This window comes from Papio anubis, unplaced genomic scaffold (genome assembly GCF_008728515.1).
Source record: "Papio anubis isolate 15944 unplaced genomic scaffold, Panubis1.0 scaffold206, whole genome shotgun sequence".
In the NCBI taxonomy this organism is placed as follows: domain Eukaryota; kingdom Metazoa; phylum Chordata; class Mammalia; order Primates; family Cercopithecidae; genus Papio; species Papio anubis.
In genome coordinates, this window is record NW_022162088.1 from 135,885 (window position 1) to 149,253 (window position 13,369).

Consider the following 13,369-nt stretch of genomic DNA (forward strand, 5'->3'; position numbering starts at 1 on the left):
TGCCTGTAATCCTCGCACTTTGAGAAGCCAAGGTGGGAGGATCACTTGAGCTGAGGAGTCAAGACCAGCCTGACAACATGGCAAAACTCCTCCTCTACAAAAAAATACAGAAATTAGCCAGGCATGGTGGCATGCACCTGTGGTCACAGCTACTTGGGAAGATGAAGGGGAAGGATCACCTGAGCCCAGGAGGTGAAGTCTGCAGTGACTGTGCCACTGCACTCCAGTCTGGACCACAGAATGAGACCCTGTTTCCCCACTCCCCCCAAAAAGAAAAAAGAAACGGACGTGGTGGCTCACACCTGCAATTCAGTTCTTAAGGAGGCATAAGTGGGAGCATAGCTTTAACCAAGGAGTTCAAAACCTGCCTTGGCAATATGGCGAGACCTCGTTCTCCACAAAAAGGAAAACAAGCACTGGACAAAACTGAATGTCTATTCATTATAAGCATTGTCAGAAAACTAGGAAAGCAGGAAACTTCCTCAACAGAGATAACATAACACTTATTAAATCTTATAAAGAGTACCACTACATGCTAAGTCTTGTGATTCATTCTAGCTAAATCATGGAATGTGGTCTCGGAGATTCCTGACACAAACGTGAACAAAATATATGAGACAACTGTTTCAGGCATTAAACAAGAAGAAACATGGAGCAGTGATTCTTGAAATGAAGGAAATACATAAGGTAAACCCCCATGATTGCACAAGCTTGGGAGAAATTTCTCAATCATAGAGATGACACCTAGGCAGAAAATGGTAGTCATCGAGCCAAGCAAGGAAGTAGAGAACAGAATTCTAGGCTGTTGAAACAGCTGGAATTTGTAGCAGACTACCAGAGAAAATGGATCCATAAAGACAAGAAGGAAAAAAATCTCACATGGGGATTCACCATGGGTCTTTGGCCATGGTCTAAGGTGGATCTATGAGAGATTCTGTGATGCCTAGCGGCAATCACTTGCTGTGTGTGGGTCTGATAACTGGGTCCTAAAGATCTGGAAGACACAGCAGTTTTAGTTCAGCGTGAAAAGACGTAACTGAACCCCTTGAACACTCAGTTCAGACCACAAAAAAACCTATAACTTAAGAGGAAGGTCCACATCCTAGGACTATGTTCAAAATAGAAGTAGAACTGTCCTAACAAAGAAAAAAATCAAACCTGAATGGACAAAAGAATCTACCAATAATTAATTTAATCACCTGTCAGAAAGAAACCGAACACTTCTTACAGGAAAATTATTTACTCCAGAACAACAATATATAATAAAAAATTACTGGCCGGGTACGGTGGCTCACACCATCCCAGAACTCTGGGAGGCCAAGGCAGGTGGATCACCTGAGGTCAGGAGTTCCAGACCAGTCTGGCCAACATAGTGAAACCCCATCTCTACTAAAAATATAAAAAATTAGCCGGGCGTGGTGGCACATGCCTGTAATCCCAGCTACTCAGGAGGCTGAGGCAGGAGAATCGCTTGAATCCGCAAGGCAGAGGGTGCAGTGAGCCAAGATCACAGCACTGCACTCCAGCCTGGGCAACAGAGCAAGACACCATCTCGAAAAACAAACAAAAAAAAGATGTATTTAAAAGATGAAGAAAAAAAAGCAGTCATCAGAAACAGACCCTAAATGATGCAAATGTTGGAATCAGTAGACAAAGACTCTAATGCAAGTATTATAAATACGCTGAAGGACATACAGCAATAGACAGTCACAATGAGAGTGCACAGGGTACATCTCAGCAGTGAAATGGAAACTATAACCAAGAATCAAATAGCAATCCCAGCACTGAAAAATGTAAGGTGTGAAACGAAAATTCACTGGATGGGGCCGGGCGCGGTGGCTCACGCCTGTAATCCCAGCACTTTGGGAGGCTGAGGTGGGCGGATCACAAGGTCAGGAGATCGAGACCATCCTGGCTAACACAGTGAAAAATTAGCCGGGCATGGCGGTGAGCGCCTGTAGTCCCAGTTACTCAAGAGGCTGTGGCAGGAGAATGGCGTGAACCCAAGAGGCAGAGCTTGCAGTGAGCCAAGATCGCGCCACTGTACTGTAGCCTGGGCGACAGTGCGAGACTCCATCTCAAAAAAAAAAAAGAAAAAAGAAAATTCACTGGATGGGCCAGGCGTGGTGGCTCACGCCTGTAATCCCAGCACTTTGGGAGGCTGAGGCAGGTGTGTCACGAGGTCAGGAGATCGAGACCATCCTGGCTAACACAGTGAAAAATTAGCTGGGCATGGTGGCGGGCGCCTGTAGTCCCAGGTACTCAGGAGGCTGTGGCAGGAGAATGGCGTGAACCCAGGAGGCAGAGCTTGCAAGATCGCACCACTGTACTCTAGCCTGGGCGACAGAGCGAGACTCCGTCTCCAAAAATAAAAATAAAAATAAAAATAAAAGGAAAAAAAAATTCACTGGATGGACCAGGCGTGGTGGCTCATGCCTGTTATCCCAGCACTTCGGGAGGCTGAGGCGGCACGAGGTCAGGAGATCAAGACCATCCTGGCTAACATGGTGAAACCCCATCTCTACTAAAAAAAAAAAAAAAAAAAAAAAACCACACAAAATCAGCCAGGTGTGGTGGTGGGCGCCTGTAGTCCCAGCTACTCGGGAGGCTGAGGCAGGAGAATGGCATGAACCCTGGAAGCGGAGTATGCAGTGAGCTGAGATTGTGCCACTGCACTCCAGCCTGGGCGACAGAGTGAGACTCCGTATCAAAAAAAAAAAAAAAAAGGAAATTCACTGTATGGACAAAACAGCATAATGGAGACTGCAGAAATAAGAGTGAGTGAACCTGAATACATCAATAGAAATTATTCAATACATCAGATAAAGAAAAAAAAAAAAAGTTAATTAAAAAAAAAAATCTTCCTGGCCGTATGCAGTGGCTCATGCCTGTAATCCCAGCACTTTGGGTGGCCGAGGCGGGCGAATCACAAGGTCAGGAGTTCTAGACCAGCCTGACCATCAGGGTAAAATCCCATCTCTACTAATAACACAAAATAAGCCGGTGTGGCGGCATTCACCTGTAATCCCAGCTACTTGGGTGGCTGAGGCAGGAGAATTGCTTGAACCTGGAAGGCAGAGGTTGCAGTAAGCCAAGATTGTGCCACTGCACTCGGGCCTGGACAATAGAGCAAGACTCTCTCAAAGGGAAAAAACAAAAAACAAAAACCTTCTCAATTAGGTAAAAAATTTGAACGTGCAAATATTTACGCAAGCAGAATAAGTACAAAGAGAATCACTCTTAGGCATATTATAGATATGCTGCTGAAAACCAAAGGCATAGAAAAAAAATCTTTAAAGTAGCTAGAGAAAAAAAAGACCCATTCCACACAGGGAGACAACTACTGTATGACAGCTGCCTTCTCATTAGAAACAAAAACTACAAGATAAAACAACGACATCTTTAAAGTGCTGCAATGGGCCGGGCGCAACAGCTCACACTTGGAATCCCAGCCCTTTGGGAGGCCAAGGCGGGCAGATCACAAGGTCAGGAGACCAGCCTGGCCAACATGGTAAAACCCCATCTCTACTAAAAATACAAAAAGTAGCCAGGTGTGGTGGTGTGTGCCTGTAATCCCAGCTTCTTGGGAGGCTGAGGCAGGAGAATCACTTGAACCCGAGAAGCAGAGGTTGCTGGGAGCTGAGATCACGCCACTGTACTCCATCTAGCCTGGGCGACGGGGCAAGACTCCATCTCAAAAAAAAACCAAAACCTGCTGCAATAAAATAACAACCCAGAATTCTATGTCCAGTGCAAACATTCTTCAAACATGAAAATAAAAGAAACATATTTTCAGATAGACCAAACTGAGAAAATTCATGTTCAGTGAAGCTGCACTATATGAAATGCTAAATAAAGGAAACTCTTTGGCCTCGTCAAACAAGAGACACCAGGTGAACCTCACCATCTATAAGAAGAAACGAATAGGACTGGATATGGTTAAGTATAGGGGCAAATATGAAAGACTGTCAGGTCTTTTTGTTGATTTTTTTTTTTTTTGAGATACAGTCTTGCTCTGTTGCCCAGGCAGGAGTGCAGTGGTGATCAGGGCTTATTGCAGCCTCAATTTCCCGGGCCCAAACAATCCTCCGGGCTCAAATGATCTTCCCACTTTAGCCTCTTAAGTAGCTGGGACTACAGGTACATGATACCATGCCAAGATTTTTGTGTGTGGTTTTCTTCTTCTTTTTTTTTTTTTTTTTTTTTTTTTTGTAGATACAGGGTCTCACTCTGCTACCGGGGCTGGTCTCAAACTCCTAGGCTCAAACAAAACAATTCTCCTGCCTCAACCTCCCCAAGTGCTGGGATTACAGGCATGAACCATCACATCCAGCCTGTCAGGTTTTTTGTTTTCGTTTTTACAAACTTCTTTGAAAGACTCTTTAACATATCTAAAATAAACTCATTCTATGTACTTTTATTCCTAGCCTACCACCCAGAGACCTTCTCTTCTTCCTCTCATACTTCCTCAACAGACCCTACAGCATATTACAATTTACTCAGTTGCCTAAGAAGGAAATGTAGTTACCATGCTCAAGTCTTCCCTTGTCTTCACATTCACCAAATCCTATTGCATTTATCTCATTAATCCCCTCAAGTATGCCTACTTCTCTTCATTGTCAAAAACATCTTACTTCAGGTTCTCATCTTTTTGCCAGAATCACTCCAAAACCTTAGTAACTGGTCTATTTTCTTCCAATCCAATCTAAAAAAGGAAACTACTCTTACAAAAAATAAAATTGGCCGGGCGATGTTGTGGGAAGTCAGGGACCCCGAACGGAGGGACCGGCTGAAGCCACAGCAGAAGAACATAAATTGTGAAGATTTCATGGACATTTATTAGTTCCCCAAATTAATACTTTTATAATTTCTTATGCCTGCCTGTCTTTACTGCAATCTCTGAACATAAACTGTGAAGATTTCATGGACACTTATCACTTCCCCAATCAATACCTTTGTGATTTCCTATGCCTGCTTTTAATCTCTTAATCCCGTCATCTTCGTAAACTGAGGATGAATGTCACCTCAGGACCCTGTGATGATTGCATTAACTGCACAGATTGTTTGTAGAGCGCGTGTGTTAACAATATGAAATCTGGGCACCTTAAAAAAAGGAACACGATAACAGCAATGTTCAGGGAACAAGGGAAATAGCCTTGGACTCTGACTGTTAGTGAGCCAGGCAGAACAGAGCCATATTTCTCTTGTTTCAAAAGCAAATAGGAGAAATATCGCTGAATTCTTTTTCTCAGCAAGGAACATCCCTGAGAAAGAGAATGCGCCCTGAGGGTAGGTCTATAGACGGCCCCCTTAAGGCGGCCGCTTTTACGGTCAAAGCCGAAGGGATGAAATAAGCCCCGGTCTCCTGTAGCGCTCCCAGGCTTATTACAACGAGGAAATTCCTGTCTAATAAATTTTGGTCAGACAGGTTGTCTGCTCTCAAACCCTGTTCCCTGATAAGAAGTTATCAATGACAACACATGCCCAAAACTTCATTAGCAATTTTAATTTTGCCCCATCCTGTGGTCCTGTGATCTCACCCTGCCTCCATTTGCTTTGTGATATTCTATTACCTTGTGAAGCATGTGATCTCTGTGACCCACACCCTATTCATACACTCCCTCCTCTTTTGAAAATCACTAATAAAAACTTGCTGGTTCTACGGCTCGGGGAGCATCATGGAACCTGCCAGCGTATGATGTTTCCCCCGGACACCCAGCTTTAAAATTTCTCTCTTGTACTTTCCCTTTATTTCTCAAACCAGCCAAGATGCTTAGGGTTTTTCCTCGATAGGGCATGGTGGCTCACACCTGTAATCCTAGCACTTTGGGAGGCTGAGTTGGGTGGATCACCTGAGGTCAAGAATTCAAGACCAGTCTGGCCAACATGGTGAAATCCCATCCCTACTAAAAATACAAAAATTAGCGGGGCATGGTGGCACGTGCCTGTAATCCCAGCTACTCGGGAGGGTGAGGCAGGAGAATTGCTTGAACCCATGAGGCAGAGGCTGCAGTGAGCCGAGATTGTTCCACTGCACTCCAGCCCGGGTAACAGAGCAAGACTCTGTCTCAAAATAATAATAATCATCATCATCTAGCATGTTAGTAATTGCCTGTACAATATCCTTTGAACATGAAATCAAAAGTATGTGCAATGAAAAGCCTTGTAGAGTAACTGAAACTCTCATTTTTCTAGGCCCAAATCTCTCAAATCTCCATCTTACATTCTGCAGTTTCCTGACAGAACCATGATGTCTTTCACTATCAGGCCTTCCCACACACTGCTCTCGCTGCCTAAAATTCCTGTCCTTCAACTTCTGCCCAATGGACACAACTTTCCAACTCTTCTTAGGCAGCTTCACCGGAGTTTCAAACAGCTTTGACTGACCCTTCACCTTCCAAGTCTAGGTAAAGTACCCATCAAATATAATAGCATGTGAGTTTCATGCCACTGTGTTCTAACTCATATTTCTAACAGATTAGTTTTATTTATTTTTGAAATTTGTGCAGTATAGTTATGTTAAACTTACCTGACGAGTTGCTGACAAATTTGACATCCTGGAAGGCATCTATTGAACATAAAAAGGTAAATAAATTATTTCAGGGGAAAAACTTTCTGATTTTAAACTAAAGTATATAAAATACATAAAGTACAAAACAAAGAAAAATTATATACCTAGCTTAATTTTTCAGTAGATACCATAGATCATGTATACCTTGATTTACAATTCAAGTAACTTTTTTAACTGACAGTTTCAATATTTTTAATATAATTAGTTGTGATATAAAATCCAGAAACTATAAAAGACCGACTGATTTAACTACATAAAAATACAGCACTTATATGTGGCAAAAATCTGTCAGTAATAAAGTCTAAAGACAAACAGAAAAAAAAAAATGGCAAAGGGTTAGTTCCCTAATATATAAAGAGCTTCCTCAAATCAATTTTTCTCTCTTTTTTGAGACAGAGTTTCACTCTTGTCACCCAGGCTGGGGTGCAATGGCGTGATCTAGGCTCACTGCAACCTCTGCCTCCCGGGTTCAAGGAATTCTCCTGCCTCAGCCTCCTATGTAGCTGGGATTACAGGTGTGCACCACCACATCTGGCTAATTTTGTTTTATTTTTCTTTTTCTTTTTTTTGAGACAGAGTTTCTTTCTGTCACCCAGGCCGCTGGAGTGCAGTGGAACAATCTCGGCTCACTGCAATCTCCACCTTTCAGGTTCAAGTGATTCCTCTGCCTCAGCCTCCTGAGCAGCTGGGATTACAGGCACGTGCCACCATGCCTGGCTGATTTTTGTATTTTTAGTGGAGACAGGGTTTCATCATGTTGGCCAGGCTGGTCTTGAACTCCTGACCTCAGGTGATCTGCCTGCCTCGGTCTCCCAAAGTGCTGGGATTAGAGGCGTGAGCCACTGCGTCCAGCAAATCAATTTTTTAAGATCCAATATTATAAAGGAAAACTAAATGAACAGATAGTTCATAGTGAAAACACACATATAAAAAGATTATTTGATTACAAAAGATTTTTAAAGCATATTTTAAGATCCTATCTTGGCCGGGTATGGTGGTCCACACCTGTAATTGCAACACTCTGGGAGGCACAGGTGAATTGCTCGAGTCCAGGAGCTTAAGACCAGCCTGGGCAACAAGGCGAAACTCCGTCTCTACAAAAAAATATAGTGGTACAGGCCTATAGTCCTAGCTACTAGGGAGGCTGAGGTGGGAGGATTCCTTGAGCACAGGAGGTCGAAGCTAAAGTGAGCCATGATCATGCCCCACTGCACTCCAGCCTGGGAGAAAGAGCAAGAAACTGTCTCAAAAAAAAAAAAAAAGACACTATTTTGGTGAGAATACAGAGAGAGTCTGGTATCTGTGGGTGAGAGTACATATTTATATAATCCTTATGGAAGGCCATTTGGCAATATCCATCAAAATAAAAAACACTGACTCTCACACACTAATTCCAGTTCTACAAGCATAGGCTAAAACACATCTGTAGTATACATATAAAATGAAAATTGTACAAGGTATAATTGTACTGCAGCACTTTTTTTTCCCTAACAGCCAAAAGAAAAAGTGAAAATACCTAAAATGTTCAATAAGGGATTACTAAAACAAATTGTAATTCAGACATAATTAAATAGGTTGCAACAATTAAGAACAAATTAGTGGCCGGGCGCGGTGGCTCACGCCTGTTAATCCCAGCACTTCGGGAGGTCAAGGCAGGCAGATCACGAGGTCAGGAGATCGAGACCATCCTGGCTAACGCGGTGAAACCCCGTCTCTACTAAAAATACAAAAAATTAGCTGGGCATGGTGGCGGGTGCCTGTAATCCCAGCTACTCAGGAGGCTGAGGCAAGAGAACGGCCTGAATCCAGGAGGTGGAGCTTGCAGTGAGACTGCACCACTGCACTCCAGCCTGATTGACAGAGCGAGACTCCATCTCAAAAAAAAAAAAAAAAAAAAGAACAAACTAGTGATCGCCAAGATAAGTTACAGACACAGTGGGCTACACTATATATCTTAAAGGTGGAAGCAGGATAATCATCTGCTTGGACATGCAAAGACTATATCTAACTTTCTAGAAGACATTCCAAGGAATGGATAACATCAGATTTTTTATTAGCAAGGTAAACTTGTAGCTAAAGCACAGTAGTGGAAAGGAGACTTTCACTTATAGTATTTGGTACCTTTTAAATTATGAACCAAGAGTGAATTATTAAGTCATATAAAATTAAGAGTTCAACTAGTGTAGAAAGAAGTGACCATCTACCTGTTTGTAAATTACGTCTCATATGAATGGTTAAAGGTGGGGACACTTAGTAACAGCTTTGGATTTCTTTAATACCTTGAGTGCTTTTATTACTTCTATTGCAAAGTGGAATTAATAAAACTATAGAAAATAAACTCCTTAATGATAAAATTTTTTTTTTTTTTGAGACAGAGTCTTACTCTGTCACTGAGGCTGGAGTGCAGTGGCACCTTGTCGGCTCACTGCAACCTCCATCTCCTGGGTTCAAACAACTCTCCTGCCTTAGCCTCCTGAGGAGCTGGGATTACAGGTGCCCACCACCACGCCCAGCTAGTTTTTATATTTTCAGTAGAGACAGGGTTTCACCATGTTGGCCAGGCTGGTCTCAAACTTCTGACCTCAGGTGATCCACTCATCTCAGCCTCCCAAAGTGCTGGGATTACAGGCATGAGCCACCGCACCTGACTAACAAAATCTATTTTTTTAATAAAGCAAAACAACAATTTCTCTGGAAGAAAAACAGTATTTTATTTTAGAACTGGAACACTGAATTATGGAGGCTTAAATACTAATCCCATCTTTATGAACAGCCATGTGACTTGGGAAATGTCATTTATCCTCTTGTTGAGAAATGCGGTATGATGTTGTAATAAAACATATCTTTAATAAGTAGTAAGAAATCAGAATAAATCATAGAATCTAATGATTGGAAGAGATGTTAAGATTATCTGTTTTAATGATCCAAAAAGAACTAATCAAAAAAATTTACAGAATTTACTAAAAAATTGAGAGATATTTAAAAAACTTAAAATATTTTCTCAATAGTAAATAAATGCAAATTTAAAATATATACTATTATAATTACTGTCAATTAAAAATAAATAAATGTATGCCAGGCGCGGTGGCTCACTTTGGGAGGCTGAGGCAGGCAGATTATCTGAGGTCAGCAGTTCGAGACCAGCCTGACCAACACGGTGAAACCCCATCTATACTAAAAATAAAAAAATCACCTGGTCGTGGTGGCACATGCCTATAGTCCCAGCTACTCAGGTGGCTGAGGCAGGAGAATCACTTGAACCTGGAAGGCAGACTTTGCTCGCCTCAGTCTCCCAAAGTGCTGGAATTATAGGCATGAGCCACCACGCTCAGCTTAAATATATATATATATATATACCTATGTATACCTTTTTCTACTTACCACGTTTTCTTGACAGTGATGGAAAATGTTACTCTAGTCATTACTTAGTAAAGCAGACAATCTCATTCACTACTGGGTGATCATTTATATTGCTTTAATACTTTTGAAAAGATTTTGGCATTACATAACCTAAGGGGGGAAAATCTTAAATACAAAAAGGTTTTATCCACAAAGATCTTCATTGTGGCCTAATTTAAATTTAAAATGGCTAAAAATTGAAAAAAACTAAATTGACCAATAGAAGAATAGGCATATAAATGGTGGTATAAACAGAATATTAACTACCATTCTTTTTTTTTGAGATGGAGTTTCACTCTTGTTACCCAGACTGGAGTGCAGCAACGTGGATATCAGCTCACTACAACCTCTGCCTTCCAGTGTCAAGTGATTCTCCTGCCTTAGCCTCCCAAGTAGCTGGGATGACAGGTGCCCGCAACCACGTCTGGCTAATTTTGTATTTTTAGCAGAGAAGGTGTTTCACCACGTTGGCTAGGCTGGTCTCGAACTCCTGACCTCGTGATCCGCCCACCTCGGCCTCCCAAAGTGCTGGGATTACAGGCGTGAGCCACTGCACCAGGATTATTACTACCATTCTTATAAAATATCCGTAGTATGAAAAGCAGGTACAACATTTTGCATATAGACTGAATGTAGCAATACTTTAAAACAAAAACAATACACTGAGAAAAAGCCAAAAATAAAACCACCAAATGTTATTAATAATGACAATCTTAATGTATTAAAACTCTAACTATTGATCCAACTTTCTGTTTCTCAAAAGTTTTTAAAATGTATCATGCACATTAACACTTTCAATGGAAATGTGTGTGTTGGGAAAGATTCATTCAAAGTTAGAATTTTTTTAAATGTTAAAGAGAAATTTTAAAAATTAAATTATGTAAATTTACATTTATATAATTTAACGAAAGGTTTTGGAAATGCTATTCGACAAATATTTACTACGTACCCACTATGAACAAGAACAGTGACATATTCTATAATATAAAGGGACATCAGTTAATAAAAATTGTCTATTTAAGCTATGTTTTTCTAAGAGTTATATATCTAATAGAAATGAAAGTTGCAGAGAAGGCAAATGGATAGAGAACAGTGTGATAGGAGATGGAAAAGGAAAGAAGATTCAAAAATCTTGCAAATACTTTTGTCAATTAATTTTCATTTTTTCTAAGTGCCCATGAAGAGAAGTGCTCCATAGGTTAGGAAATAACTACATCTTGTATTTCCTTGTTTAAGTTTTTTTCTATCTTTAGGCCTCAGAAAAAAAAAAAAAAAATTTGCTGAGTGCGGTGGCTCACACCTGTAATCCCAGAACTCTGAGAGGCCAAGAGAGGTGGATGACCTCAGGTCGGGAGTTCAAGATCAGACTGGCCAACATAGTAAAACCCTGTATACTAAAAATACAAAAACTAGGGCCGGGCGTGGTGGCTCACGCCTGTAATCCCAGCACTTTGGGAGACCGAGGCGGGCAGATCACGAGGTCAGGAGATTGAGACCATCCTGGCTAACACGGTGAAACCTAGTCTTTACTAAAAATACAAAAAATTAGCCAGGTGTGGTGGCATACGCCTGTAGTCCCAGCTACTCGGAAGGCTGAGGCAAGAGAATCGCTTGAACCTGGAAAGCAGAGGTTGCAGTGAGCCGAGATTGCGCCATTGCACTCCAGCGTGGGCAACAGAGCAAGACTACGTCTCAAGACAAACAAACAAACAAAAAACTAGCCAGGTGTGGTGGTGCATGCCTATAATCCCAGCTACTCAGGAGACTGAGGCAGGAGAATCACTTGAACCCAGAAGGCGGAGGTTACAGCGAGCTGATATCACACCACTGCACTCCAGCCTGGGCGACAGAGCAAGACTCTGTTTCAAAAAAAAAAAAAAAAGTTAAAAGAATATTTTTGGCAACTATGCTTAAGTAAATATTTCATGAGCTCAACTTTTTCTTTAGTTACTAAGTTAATATCCTTTATTTTTTTTCTATTATCAAAGTCATTTCAGAGACCAAAGACACAGACACCTATAGTCTCTGACAATGGATTTTCCAGTAAATAATGATCTGTATCCATATATTGGCAAATAAAAAGAATGACTATTGGGTTCATATTGCTTTCTTCAACATGAACCATAGTGTTGGATACTCAGTAGATGCTCAATAAATACACAAATTTAAGTTTGAAGTATCAGTGAATCTGTTAAAAAAATAAAAAAGAGAGAAAGAGTCTTAACTGCCTTACCTTTGTAAAACACTACACTATGATCTGAGGGAGTTTACAGATGGAGGAACACTTCAAGGAAGAGATTGTATGCTGTAAATGGCATTAAGAACTCCAAAATACTGATTTTCAATGCTGTTTCTTCCTCCCAATCCTTCCCAAATTAAATGATTAGCAGTAACTATAAAAAGTAACAGTAACTACAAATAATGTATTTAGTAGTTTTTGTTTCCAAAAAAGAAATAGCAATATAATTTACACTAAAATTTCTAGAAGATCCCAGAAGCAACAAAGGTGTGCTTACCTGTGAGGGTCCTTGGAACTTGGTATAATATATACACATTCCCTCTTGGTCAAAGTGCTTTCTATCCAGGATTTCTGGGACTAAAACAAAATGTTTTAAAGAATTGTTTAAGTTAACCCACTAAATAAGAAGGAAACAATTTCATGATAAAAACATAAACTTTTTTTTTCTTTTTTTTTTTTTGAGACAGAGTTTTGCTCTTGTTGCCCAAACTGGAGTGCAATGGTGTGATCTTGGCTCATCATAACCTCCACCTCCCAGGTTCAAGTGATTCTCCCGCCTCAGCCTCCTGAGTAGTTGGGATTACAGGCATGTGCCACCACGACCAGATAATTTTGTATTTGTTTAATAGAGACAGGGTTTCTCCATGTTGGTCAGGCTGGTCTCAAACTCCCGACCTCAGGTGATTTGCCCGCCTCGGCCTCCAAAAGTGTTGGGATTACAGGCGTGAGCCACCGTGCCCAGCCCATAAACACTCCTATACTACGTAATTTTTTATTTACTATTCATTACATACTATAGTCTGAAGATGGCACCCCAAAACGTCAGAATAATTCCACTTAAATCCCAAGTGACTTAGATTATTAAATCAACAGTACTGTGAAGACACTATTGCTTCAAATAGTCAAAGAGGAGGGAAGCCAAGTTTGAGATTGCCACTATGAACCAAAAACCTTAAGAGGGGCTGGTATTATTCTAGGATATGAGCCATTTAAAAGACAACTAGCTGGGCACAGTAGCTCACACTTGTAATCCCAACATTTTGGGAGTCAAGGTGAGAGGATCGTTTTAGACACCGAAGTCAAGGGTAGCCTGGAAAACATGGTGAAACCCCATCTCTACCAAAAGCTAAAAAGTTAGCCAGGTGTGGTGATGTGCTCCT

The 13,369-nt window shown here is 41.1% G+C and overlaps 1 protein-coding gene across 4 annotated transcripts in view; it reads right to left on the reverse strand.

The window, feature by feature from the left end:
• LOC101025161 (transient receptor potential cation channel subfamily M member 7) overlaps window positions 1-12,640 on the reverse strand; it is a 101,513-nt gene extending 88,873 nt beyond the window's left edge. For 3 of the 4 annotated variants that reach the window (XM_031661629.1, XM_031661628.1, XM_031661627.1), the window contains exons 1-2: window positions 12,487-12,639; window positions 6,530-6,568 (exon numbers count right to left, since the gene is read on the reverse strand). The gene's annotated coding sequence lies outside the window, so the exon portion shown is untranslated. Of the gene's footprint in view, window positions 1-6,529; window positions 6,569-12,486 lie in introns of all 4 variants that reach the window. The other variant, XM_031661630.1, reaches the window with a different exon arrangement.
• Between the last annotated feature and the right edge of the window lie 729 nt (window positions 12,641-13,369).